Here is a 14,433-nt window from a genome sequence, read left to right on the forward strand (position 1 = left end):
CCACAGCAGGCAAGACTTTAGTCCTCATCTGCTGTAGTACTTATGTATTACTGCATCTACAAGTCCAAGATCATGAACCCCTTTAAAGGGGTTAGCTGGGAATTTATATTAGGTCATCAATATCAGATCAGCTGTTAGTAGAGGCCGGCACTCCGTGCACGCCGCAGCGTTTTCCTGGGCCGTGTGACATCATCGTAGATCGGTCATGCGGCCTATTTGCAGCTCAGCCCCATTCAAGTCAATTGGAAAGCTGCCGGGAGCTGCTGCGAACACCAGAGCTCTGGTGAGCGTGGCGGCTACTGGAAACAGCTGACGAGGATGTAGGGACTGGGACCCCTGCCGATGTCATAATGAGGACCTATCCTAGGGATCAATATGCTGACCCTAGAAAAAAAATCTTTAGGGTACCTGCAAATTTATATACAGAAAGTCTGCATAAAAACAACATAAAAAGCTCATTTACAAAAAAAAAAAACATAAATCTGCAATATATGCAATATTATCACGGCTTTTGGTTTGGATTTTCTGTGTATTTTAACAACCCCATTGCAGACTATTGGGAAAGTACAATACATTAGCCAAGGATCTGCACAAACAATTGACATGCTGCAGATTTTAAAAGCCACACCACAGGTAAAAATATACATTGTGTATATATAAAATTTGACAAATCTCATTTTCCTGCATAGAAATCTGCACATTGAGGCTACATGAAATCTCTGCTGTAATGTTACTTTAAAGGGGTTGTAATTGTCCTAGCTATGGCTCTCCTTCATAATACGCCATAAGGCCCCTTTCACACGGGCGAGTTTTCCGTGCGGGTGCGATGCGTGCGGTGAACGTATGGCACCCGCACTAAATCCTGACCCATTCATTTCTATGGGGCTGTGCACATGAGCGTTGTTTTTAACGCATCACTTGTGCGTTCAGTTGAAATCGCAGCATGCTCTATATTGTCCGATTTTGACGTGACGCAGGCCCCATAGAAGTGAATGGGGTGTGTGAAAATCGGATGGCATCCGCAAGCAAGTACGGATGCCGTGCGATTTGCACGCACGGTTGCTAGGAGACGATCGGGATGGAGACCCGATCATTATTATTTTCCCTTATAACATGGTTATAAGGGAAAATAATAGCATTCTGAATACAGAATGCATAGTAAACCAGCGCTAGAGGGGTTAAAAAATTTTTTTTTTTAAATTAACTCACCTTAGTCCACTTGATCGCGAAGCTGGCATCTCCTTGTGTCTCCTTTGCGCTGAACAGGACCTGGGGTGAGCTGCTCCATTAAATACCGGTTAAGGACCTTCGATGACGTCACTCCGGTCATCACATGGTCTTTTACCATGGTGAATCACCATGGTAAAAGATCATGTGACGTACCATGTGATGACCGGAGTGACGTCATCAAAGGTCCTTAACCTGTATTTAATGGAGCAGCTCACCCCAGGTCCTGTTCAGCGCAAAGGAGACACAAGGAGATGCCGGGCTTCGTGATCAAGTGGACTAAGGTGAGTTAAATTTTTTTTAATTTTTTTTAACCCCTCTAGCGCTGGTTTACTATGCATTCTGTATTCAGAATGCTATTATTTTCCCTTATAACCATGTTATAAGGGAAAATAATACAATCTTCAGAACATCAATCCCAAGCCCGAACTTCTATGAAGAAGTTCGGGTTTGGGTACCAAACATGCGCGATTTTTCTCACGCGAGTGCAACGCATGACAATGTTTTGCACTCGTGCGGGAAAATCGCGCATTTTCCCGCAACGCACCCGGCTCTTATCCGGGCAAAAAAACTGACGCCCGTGTGAAAGAGGCCTAACTGTATTACGTTTTAGACGCTCCCTAAAAACACCTGTTTTTAGGGTGGCCTATCACATCCCCTAATATGACTCTTCTCCATTCACCCCTCTTCATCACCATTATTCTGTACCGGATCCATCACCCAAATACTATCTACCATACCGCCATGCACTCAAATGCATTACAGATATCGGCTGGTGGCTAGCCAGCAAGCACTTTTTACCTTTTGTGTCACTGCTATCTTCTCATAGATTGTAAGCTCTTGCGAGCAGGGCCCTCGCTGGTTTTATTTGTTGTTTTTAATTGTGTAATTGACTGTTTGTTGCTAGGTAATTTACGACTCCACGAACCCCCTGATTGTAAAGCGCTGCAGAATATGGTGGTGCTATGTAAATAGAGATTAATATTATTATGTCTGTTACCCACTTAGTGTACTTTGCTGCCATCTAATGGCCATTGGTATATTTGGTTTATTAAGTTATATATGGTTGTAATTCATTATGTCATTCATCTTGTAACTTAACTCCTACTACTCTGTGAGCTCATATCCTTATCCTGTGTCCTGCAGTCTTTTCCTGTTTGTAAGACATGCATCACAGAGCTGGAGAGACGATTTTCCTTTGACCCCTATCCTCATTTCTCAAGATACATTTCAGAAATTACCTAAAGGGATATCCACCGCATCTCCCTCAATGGAATTCTACATACAACTGGTGTCGCTAGGTGAATGTATATAGCGAGTTCACAATCTTCCATTACTTGTAAAAATAAATTGTCACTTACACTCAGGGACTTTGCTTATGTACATCAGTGGCAGAATAGTCGTCTGGATTCAGGAAGAAAACAGACAACACAAGGGATTCTTCCAGAAAAATAGAACTGAGTGCTACTTACCTGACAGTTTCTGCACTACCCCTACAGTTCTCCTGGCCATGGTCCATTTACCTGGCTGCAGCAGTGACATCATGTTGACAACACGTGACCACTGCAGCCAATCACTGTACCAAAGAAGCCAGCGACTGGCTACAGTGGTCACATGTTTTTGACATGATATCACCCATGCAATGGTGTATGAACTGTCAAGTAAGTAACGTGCGTGCATTTTTTATTTGCAGAAGGCTTCCTTGTGTTGCACGGTTTCTTGCTAAAACTGGACAACCCCTTTAAAGGCTAAGAGCAGGATATCAGAAGAAGAGAAGCCGAGCTCTGTGATCTATAGGTTGTTATCAAATAGAGGAGGATTTTTGAGTAACTTTTGAGAGGAAATCCAGACAGGACTCCTAGGAGAGAGTCCTGATTACCCCACCCATACCAGACTACTGACAGCTCTCACTGTATCGGAGAAGGCAGTCACTCATCCTGTGCAATTGGGGTAGTCGAGGCTCTCACACCTAAGAGTCCTATAAGAATTTTCTCTCTGTTTTAAGCCTTGTGCAGACAACCGTATGTATTTTGTGGTCCGCAAAGTGCGGATCTGCAAAATATGGATACAGTCCGTGTTGCGTCTGCATATTTTGCAGACCCATTGACTTCAATGGGTCCGTGGTCCATATTTTGCAATCATCCACGTGCTTTCTGCATCACTATGTCCGTTCTGCAAAAAGATAGAATATGTCTGCAAAATGTGGACCACGGACCCTTTGAAGTCAATGGGTCCGCCAAAAAAATGTGGACGGCATGGACCACATTTGTATTTTGCAGATCTGCAATTTGCAGACCGCAAAACGGATACGGTTACATGCATGAGGCGTTACTCTAAACCATAAAAACCTATGGATCACAGAGCTCAGCTTCTTTCCCCCGATCATACCTTACTCTCAGATACTGTGGGGCAGATTTGCTTTAAGACAGCTTCAGTCTAGTCATAGAGATTAGAGAAGACCAGGCTTCCTTTCATTCTTGCACTTTCAGCCTTCTTTGTCAGAACATGAATCAAAAATCCTGTTCCAGAACTTTTTTTATTGTCCAATAAAGAACCACAGAGAATCCAGCGTCCTGCACAATCTGATCTTTGTTTTCACACAGCCATCACTCTGTCCCAGGCTCTCACCCAGGACAAGTGTTCTCCTGCAGTCATTTCTAGACCGCTGGATCCATTGCTGTTAATTATTGATTCAAGAAAGCATGAGTTGTCTAAACCTTCAGGTCTTGTGGTTTGAACCTGCACAGATAGCGAGAATAAAGGACACCAGTACCCCCCCCCCCTCCAACACATACACCAGCACGACCTAGGCATTGGACATGCTTGATAGCTACTCCATATTATTCTATGGGAGGTCCACAAACAGCCTAGTGAGAACCTGTTTTACATCAGACCTCAACCCATCAAGCAGATAAGTGATAGATGTCATGCTCTGAAATAGGTATAAAGAGTGTCCCTCTATCTTCGGAGGTCCTATCCTGCACTGCACAATAAACATTGATATGAATGGACACCGTGTAATACTTAATTTTGCCAGTGGTGGTGCTGAAGTGAAATTAAACACTTATTGCCAGGTTCAAGTCCCAGCAGAAAGAAAGTCTATGATTACCTTATTGTCAAGGAACCCTTCTAACAAGTAGACGTTACCCAAAGCGGAGAATAATTTCGGCAAATTACACCTTCCAGTAAAGGTGGTCGCCTTATAGCATACTTGCCAACAGTACCACAAACTTCAAGACTGCAAAGGTTTATTCAATATTTTTCCAAAAATCAAATTTTAAGTGCATTCCCGATCAGTTTGGAGGCTCTGGTGGGGCTTAAATGCCCCAATATGGTAGGTCCAGCACCAGTAAATATATTACAGGTAGGTAGTTACATTTATTTCTGTAGTTTACATTTATATCAGTCCCTATTACCACTTATGAGGCAAAGCTATAGGAGATACAGAGGTGGAAGTCACACCTGGACCCTGGCGCCCCTCTGCCAAGTGACAAGACACAAGTATTATAAATGGAAGGAGGAGCCGTTTTACAAAGTTTGCATTACGACCAAGTCATATCTCAGCATTAGGCCTCTTGCACACGACCGTGTGGCTTTTTCAGTATTTTGCGGTCCACAAAAAACGGATCCACAAAAAATATAGATGACGTCCGTGTGCATTCCTTTGTTTTTGCTAAACGGAACAGCTGGCCCCTGATAGAACAGTAAGATCCTTGTCCGTTTGGACATGTTCTATCTTTGAACGGAAATACGGAAATGGATTGCAACAATGCCTATCCTTGTCCACAAAACGGACAAGAATAGGACATGTTCTATTTTTTTTTGTGGGGCTATGGAATGGACATACTGATGCGGACAGCACATTTAAATAAATGGGTTTGCATCCTATTCGCAAAAACACTGAACGGACATGGAAACAAAATACATTTGTGTGCATGTAGCTTTAGGGTCACAATCTGACCTCTGTATCTCAGGACCAAACATGTTACGATCAATGTAATAGGAAGTCACTGAGCCGAGACTCTTATTGGAGTGCGGGATGAAGAATAAGTGCAGCTACAAAATGAAGAACACACGAGGAGGGCATCGAATATGATTAGTCAGGTATACAGATTATTAGTCATGCTTCATGTATTATACTTGGAAAATGACATTACAGTGACTATGAGCAGCACTAAGTCAGAGCAACTGGTGCCCGACTGACTTTCTCAGTTGGAATGGCTTGTACCAGAATTCTCCCACATTACAAACTGGTGACTCCTGTCTCAGTCATGGACGTGTTGATTGCATTTGCATGACTACAGTTATTAGGTGAGATTATACTGCCTTGAGAGAGGAGTTAGAACAGCATTGTAAGTGGCAAACAATAGATGTCGCACCCGTCCATCTCTATTCAACCTTGTTTTTTCCGATTTCACACCTCTTTTGAAGCAGTTCTCCTCTGTGTCTAAGATGCAAATCTCGCTGTCAAACTAGTGTCCTTTGTCCTTAAAGGCCTTTGTCAGCAGATTTGTACCTATGACACTGGCTGAGCTGTTACATGAGCACTTGGCAGCTGAAGGCATCTGTTGGTCCCATGTTCATATGTGCCCGCATTGCTGAGAAAAATTATGTTCTAATATATGCAAATGAGCCTCTAGGAGCAACGGGGGCGTTGCCATTACACCTAGAGGTTCTGCTCTCTGCAACTGCCATGCCCTCTCCACTTTGAAAGATAGGAGCAGCAAGTGAAAATGTTATCTGTCCTAGTCCTGTCGTTCAAAGTGGAGAGGGCATGGCAGTTGCAGAGAGCAGAACCTCTAGGTGTAATGGCAACGCCCCCGTTGCTCCTAGAGGTTCATTTGCATATATTAAAACATCATTTTTCTCAGCCATGCGGGCACATATGAACATTGGACCAACACAGATGTCTTCAGCTGCCAAGCGCACATGTAACAGGTCAGCCAGTGTCATAGGTACAAATCTGCTGACAGATGCCCTTTAATATGTAGGCAAACAGCTGAGTCTTTACCGCAGGTGTTGAGTCTTCTATGCTGGGCCATATGTTGCTGTGGCTTCTATTGTCTGCCACTTACAAGGCTGTTCTAACATCTCTCCTGAGGCAGTTGAATCACTCCCAATAGCTTCAGTCATGCAAATGCAATCAACTCCTCCATGACGGAAGCACGAGTCACCAGTATTTAATGCCGGAGGTTTCTTGTGCAAGCCATTCTAACTGAGAAAGCCAGTCAGATGACTAGCGAAACGTCTTCAAGAAAAAATATACATACATCAAGCCCATTTGCTCTGATATACCAGGACATGCATGAATGAGAACCTTCACAGACATTATGAAAAGTCAAATTTCATTACCATCTGTATTACTGGAACACACACTGGGGTCAAAGAACATAAGCAGTGTCTTCTATGGGGCCCATAGAGAAAAGTGTGGCCCTGTCGTCATTCTCAAAAGCGGTGGCCTCCAACCTGTGGCTCTGTGCTCTTGCAAAATTGCAACTCAGAGCATGCTGGGAGTTATACTTTTCAACAGCTGAAGATCAGCTTCCCGCCGGGTAAGATTGACCTACTGGAACTGCTTCTCGCTGCTGTGCACACGTGATAACAACTGCACTATATTGGTCGAGTGTGAACTCTGACATAGCGGTATACAACATAACAAGTTCCCAGGAACCATCATTGAATAACAATCAGTACATAATCTACTCTGCTACTTCCTACAGTTCCTTAGGGGAATTAGAGAACAGCACACGACGTGCAGGCTCCGCTTATAGCCCAGAGACCAAGAAAACACTCAGGAATAGAAGAACGAAGAGACATTTCAAAAGGGAAATCTGCTATATGGAGTATTAAAAAGAAATCCGGTCTGTGAGGACTAGGGATCAGCACAATTCTTATATCGTCCGGAAAAAAATACAGCCGGTAAAAATGGCAAAATAGTTCATTTTACCAGCCGTTTATTCACTGATGCTTTTCTGAAAAACGGCCAGTGATAATGACCCCCTTCAATTGTATGGGGGATGTTGGTCCGTGAAAACTAAAACTGAAAAAAAAATAGGACATATCCTATTATTTGACATCAGTTATTTACGGACCATTAAAAAAGGCCTTGTGAATAGAACCGCAACGCAATGCTTCTGCCGTGTGAATGCAGCCTTACTGTAACATCGGCACCAGGCGTCAATATCAATTATTTCTCCGTAATTCAGTGGCGCTTGGCAGATTCCCATTACTTCCCATACTTCCCAAATATCATCTGAATACTTTACATAAAGAGACATATGATAAGTAAGGAAGGACCACAGCCATGTACCAGCGGAAGCCCCCTTTATGGTCTGGCACCAAATTACTCATATTCACACACCACTCCTCCCTACAGACAGACATATGCAGATAGATATGATATGGATAGATCTGCATGATATATTAGATAGATATGAGATAGATAGATGATAGATATATGATAGATAGGAGATAGATAGATAGATAGATAGATAGATAGATAGATAGATATGAAATAGATAGATAGATAGATAGATAGATAGATAGATAGATAGATATGAGATAGTAGATAGATAGATAGATAGATAGATAGGTGATAAATAGATAGATAGATAGATAGATAGATAGATAGATAGATAGGTGATAAATAGATAGAGAGATAGATACTTTCCCACCACAAAGGAATACCTGAAATCATTACCCTTCCGATTGTCTATTATTACCAGGTTACAAGGACCCCGCTCAGTAATAAGCACCCCGCTCTGTAATAAGGACCCCACTATGTAATAAGGACCCCGCTATGTAATAAGGACCCCGCTCTGTAATAAGGACCCTGCTCTGTAATAAGGACCCCGCTATGTAATAAGGACCCCGCTATGTAATAAGGACCCCGCTCTGTAATAAGGACCCCGCTCTGTAATAAGGACCCCGCTATGTAATAAGGACCCCGCTATGTAATAAGGACCCCGCTCTGTAATAAGGACCCTGCTCTGTAATAAGGACCCCGCTATGTAATAAGGACCCCGCTATGTAATAAGGACCCCGCTCTGTAATAAGGACCCTGCTCTGTAATAAGGACCCCGCTATGTAATAAGGACCCCGCTATGTAATAAGGACCCCGCTCTGTAATAAGGAACCTGCTCTGTAATAAGGACCCCGCTCTGTAATAAGGACCCCGCTCTGTAATAAGGAACCTGCTCTGTAATAAGGACCCCGCTCTGTAATAAGGACATATACAGCGCTGTTATTATGGCAGCTGATTTCTCTATTATTGTATAGTAAAAGTGAGTCCAATACTCCAGAGGACCCTCACAGAGCGCCCGCAGCCCCCCACTACACCACTGCAGCCTGGAGCGGTCGCTGGACACTGCAAGATTTTCATATCTGACTGCATTAAGCTAAATAAAAGCACAAAGGTGAAGATTTGCATGTGATCACCCACAATTCCTAGTGTTGCCATAATACACATTATACCAGCTGTACACTGTTATCATGGAGAGATTTTACAAACGTATCATTGTGGCACAACCCCAGATCAGATCACTATAAACCAAGTGTCATCTGTGATTCCAGTGTGCAAACAGTCAGGCCCTGAAGAGTTCAATGACAAACCCAGCTCTGCTTGTTAGCCATGTCTAATAGGTGTGTGGTCAAAACCAAAACGGCAAAATAGACAAATGGAAATTGACAAAAGTGAATGGAATCAACATAATGCACTTCTATGATCGGCTTAGTAAAGCTGAGCTAATCATTTGGCACAACCCGTTGTTCTGTTGTGGCGTGCCATCTGTGAATTTGCATGGGACTGCAAGTAAAAGCTACTGCATCATCTTGTGCACAAACTATTCAGAATTAAATCACAAATTCGACCCCTCCTACATCTGTGTGCCTTAACCTAACCAATTCAGCACTGCTACATCTAATTTCCTTAAAGGGGTTCTGCACTTTGTTTAAACTGATGATCTATCCTCTGGATAGATCATCAGCATCTGAAAGGCGGGGGTCCGACACCCAGGACCCCCGCCGATCAGCTGTTTGAGAAGGCAGTGGCGCTCCAGCAGCGTCGCGGCCTTCTCACTGTTTACCGCTGGCCCAGTGACGTCACGACTAGTATCAACTGGCCTGGGCGCGGCTAAGCTCCATTAAAGTGAACAGAGCTTAGCCCGGCCCAGGCCATTGATACTAGTCGTGACGTCACTGGGCCTGCGGTAAACAGTGAGAAGGCCGCGGCGCTGCTATAGCACCGCTGCCTTCTCAAACAGCTGATCGACAGGGGTCCCAGTTGTCGGACCCCCGCCAATCAGAAGCTGATGATCTATCCAGAGGATAGATCATCAGTTAAAACGAACTGTAGAATCCCTTTAATGTAACAAATTCAGCTCTGCTAAATCTATACGCCATAGGCTACATTCACACGACTGTATTTTTAGCACGTCAGAGCCGCATTTCTTGTGGATCACACACAGACCCATTCTTTTCTATGAGGCCTTCAAAAATGTCGAATTTTTAAAATGTTTAAAATTAGAGAACCTGCCCTATTCTCGTCTGTTTTGCATAATAGGAGTTTTTACAATGGGGGCCACGAAAAGGGCAGGACACACAGGGTCGACATCTGTATTTTGCGGATCTGCAATGTGCGGTTTGTAACACGGAAACAGTTATGTGAATCTAGCCTTAACCTAGCAGATTCTGCACTGCTACATCTGTATGCCTTAACCTAGCAGATTCGGCACTGCTACATCTGTACGTCTTAACCTAGCAGATTCGGCACTGCTACATCTGTACGTCTTAACCTAGCAGATTCTGTACTGCTACATCTGTACATCCTAACCTAGCAGATTCTACACTGCTACATTTGTTTGCCTTAACCTGTCTGCTATATCTTGACGTCTTAACCTAGCAGATTCTGCACTGCTACATCTGTACGTCTTAACCTAGCAGATTCGGCACTGCTACATCTGTACGCCTTAACCTAACAGATTCTGCACTGCCACATCTGTATACATTAACCTAGTAGATTCTGCACTGCTACATCTGTACGTCTTAACCTAGCAGATTCGGCACTGCTACATCTGTACGCCTTAACCTAACAGATTCTGCACTGCCACATCTGTATACATTAACCTAGTAGATTCTGTACTGCTACATCTGTATACATTAACCTAGTAGATTCTGCACTGCTACATCTGTACACCTTAACCGAACAGATTCTGCAATGCCACATCTGTATACCTTAAACTAGTAGATTCTGCACTGCTACATCTGTATGCCTTAACCTTGCAGATTTGACACTTCTACATCTGTATACCTTAACCTAGTAGATTCTGCACTGCTACATCTGTATACCTTAACCGAACAGATTCTGCAATGCCACATCTGTATACATTAACCTAGTAGATTCTGCACTGCTACATCTGTACGTCTTAACCTAGCAGATTCGGCACTGCTACATCTGTACGCCTTAACCTAACAGATTCTGCACTGCCACATCTGTATACATTAACCTAGTAGATTCTGCACTGCTACATCTGTACGTCTTAACCTAGCAGATTCGGCACTGCTACATCTGTACGCCTTAACCTAACAGATTCTGCACTGCCACATCTGTATACATTAACCTAGTAGATTCTGTACTGCTACATCTGTATACATTAACCTAGTAGATTCTGCACTGCTACATCTGTACACCTTAACCGAACAGATTCTGCAATGCCACATCTGTATACCTTAAACTAGTAGATTCTGCACTGCTACATCTGTATGCCTTAACCTTGCAGATTTGACACTTCTACATCTGTATACCTTAACCTAGTAGATTCTGCACTGCTACATCTGTATACCTTAACCGAACAGATTCTGCAATGCCACATCTGTATACCTTAACCTAGTAGATTCTGCACTGCTACATCTGTATGCCTTAACCTTGCAGATTTGACACTTCTACATCTGTATACCTTAACCTAGTAGATTCTGCACTGCTACATCTGTATGCCTTAACCTTGCAGATTTGACACTTCTACATCTGTATACATTAACCTAGTAGATTCTGCACTGCTACATCTGTATGCCTTAACCCAGCAGATTCAGCCCTGCTACATCAAATAAGGTGACAGTAGTGTACATCTATAGTAACTGCACATACGATAACCTGCAGACACACATATAATCACACTACACACTGAAGGGCTCGTGCACACGACCGTTGTTGTTTTGTAGTCCCTTTTTTACGGATCCGTTGTTCCGTATCTGAGTTTTATTTCCTCTGATTTAAGTCCTCTTCCGTTCCGTTATTCCACAAAACATATCCGTATGGTTTCCGTATGCAATCCGTTTTTTGCGTAACTTGTTAATCACCAAACACATGAGCGATATGGGCTGGGCATAGAGTTTCTACAGTATGGATCCGCAAAATACGGATCACATACGGATGTGTTCCATGTGCGTTCCGTATTTTTTGTGGACCCATTGACTTGAATTGGGCCTCGGACCGTGATTTGAGGACAATAATAGGACATGCACTACTTTTTTGCGGAACGGAAATACGGAAACGGAATGCACACGGAGTAACTTCTGTTGTTTTTGCGGACCAATTAAAGTGAATGGTTCCGCATACGGTCCGCAAAAAAATTAGAACGGAAGCGGAAAGAAAATAGGTTCGTGTGCATGAGCCCTTATAGACACATACACTAACATCTACCTACTGGTGTGACTTCCATTAAGCCCAGCACCACATCATATACAGGTCCAAGTAGCTGAGATATGGGTTGCTATTTGTCAGGGTCCTCACACTGGTGGTCACTCTGCAACACAAAAAAAACATCATTGTAAGGCCTCATTCACACGACTGTAACCGTGTTGCAGTCTACAAACTGCAGATCTGCAAAATACGCACACTGGCCACATGGCTGCCGCAATTTTCTACTAGAACTGACTTTTTAAAAAATAGGACACGTTTTATCATTTGCTTTGCGGCCTCACAGATGCGCCGTCCACAATTTTTGGAGCCCCATAATAAAAATAAATGAATGAACTATGGCCGTGGGCAGGAGGCCTGAATATCACCAGCGACCACAGAGCGGAAAATAGACCCCAGCAAACAGCACCTCATATCTCAGCTTCCTGAATCCCAGAGGACGTGGGATGTTGGAGAACCGAATATTCAGGTTTTCACTGGAGTTTAACTTTAGATGTATAATACAAGGGTCCTTCAAGTACACGAAAGTCAGTTTTGTTACTTTTTTATTTTGTCACAAGTTTTTCTTGTGTTTTTACAAGTCCTATAGAGAAGCCGCTGGGAGAATGCCATATCCAGATGGAAGAGCACCAAGAGCTTTATATTTTACTGTAGACTTAAGTGACATTTTGACACAAAAAACTAGAAAAATAGATAGATATGAGATAGATATGAGATAGATAGATAGATAGATAGATAGATAGATAGAAGATAGATAGATAGATAGATAGATAGATAGATATGAGATAGATAGAAGATAGATAGATAGATAGATAGATAGATAGATAGATAGATAGATAGGAGATAGATAGATAGATAGATAGATAGATAGATAGATAGATAGATAGATAGATAGGAGATAGATATAATATACTGTAGATAGATAGATAGATAGATATAATATACTGTAGATAGATAGATAGATATAATATACTGTAGATAGATAGATATAATATACTGTAGATAGATAGATAGATAGATAGATAGATAGATAGATAGATATAATATACTGTAGATAGATAGATAGATAGATATAATATACTGTAGATAGATAGATAGATAGATATAATATACTGTAGATAGATAGATAGATAGATAGATAGATAGATAGATAGATATAATATACTGTAGATAGAAGATAGATAGATAGATAGATAGATAGATAGATAGATATAATATACTGTAGATAGATAGATAGATATAATATACTGTAGATAGATAGATAGATATAATATACTGTAGATAGATAGATAGATAGATAGATAGATAGATATAATATACTGTAGATAGAAGATAGATAGATAGATAGATAGATAGATATAATATACTGTAGATAGATAGATAGATAGATAGATATAATATACTGTAGATAGATAGATAGATAGATAGATAGATAGATAGATAGATAACATATTACATACTTATTTGCATCACATAATAATTTCCATTCAGGGAAAATACTGAATCTTTACTGAAAGAGCCCACTGTTTCCCATCCTAGCAGATAGCTCTTTTACATACATGGTACAGATATTATACACTGCATGTAGCAGAGCTGAATTAGTCATTGACAGAGTTTTCTGTGCCCTATGATAAATTCAGATAATGCAGTACCTGCAGTTCTATGTGAACAATTGCACTACGAGCTGCACCAAGTGACAAACTCAGCCCTGCTGCATCTGTAACGTATCCATCTTACGCTTTGCCCTCAGCATGACGCAGACACAGCAGTATACCGGTTGTACAATCCATGCTGCATGCATACAGCTAACAAGTAGGTAAGTGCCTAGACCTGAGGGTAGGTGCCAGCATAAGACACACGGGACAGGAGTTGGCACTTTCCACATGCAGTGAAAAGTTCCCAGTCCTGGCTGGGGCGCCCAGTCCTGGGGTGACGTACCTGGAGGGAGAGCTGTGTGCATGGGTCGGTGTCAGTGCTCCCAGTCCGGGCTGTGCTGCTGCGGCTGGTCCCTCCCGAGCACACACAGGCTGCATGGGGAGGAGATGCTGGCAGGAGAGGCAGAACCATCATTGGACCTCCTGATCTCCCCTCCCCTCCTGGCTGGGGAATACACAGCACAGCAGTCTCAGGACCATATGCCAGCTGGGGACTCCCTCTCCAGATGGGTTGTAGTGCACTCTCTTCTCTACACCGTCTACCTCTCTGTAGCAGAGCTGGATTTGTTGCTTAACCATTTCTCCTACATCGTAATAAACAGAGTTGACACGAGGCAGGAGGTTTGCTTGCAGTCCTATGGAAAAACAGAGATAACATATTGTGAGATCATAGGAGTTCACGCCAAACCCAACTCACCTAAACTGACATTGTCAGCTCTGCTACATATGTATAAATATGTTATGTTTGAGCAGGCTAGTAAGTTTTCCGTATACATACGTAGTAGCAGAACTCTACACTACTCCCAGCTAGACTATGCACACACAATTATAGGGGGCAGGGGTGCACCCCCAATGAGG

The 14,433-nt window shown here is 42.6% G+C and overlaps 1 protein-coding gene across 1 annotated transcript in view; it reads right to left on the reverse strand.

Moving 5' to 3' along the window:
• The window catches only part of KCNS3 (potassium voltage-gated channel modifier subfamily S member 3), a 145,214-nt gene extending 131,076 nt beyond the window's left edge, over window positions 1-14,138 (reverse strand). The window contains 2 exon segments of the mRNA XM_044291375.1: window positions 11,928-12,026; window positions 13,859-14,138. The gene's annotated coding sequence lies outside the window, so the exon portion shown is untranslated.
• Window positions 14,139-14,433: the final 295 nt, after the last annotated feature.

Source organism: Bufo gargarizans, chromosome 4 (assembly GCF_014858855.1).
Source record: "Bufo gargarizans isolate SCDJY-AF-19 chromosome 4, ASM1485885v1, whole genome shotgun sequence".
Lineage (NCBI taxonomy): Eukaryota > Metazoa > Chordata > Amphibia > Anura > Bufonidae > Bufo > Bufo gargarizans.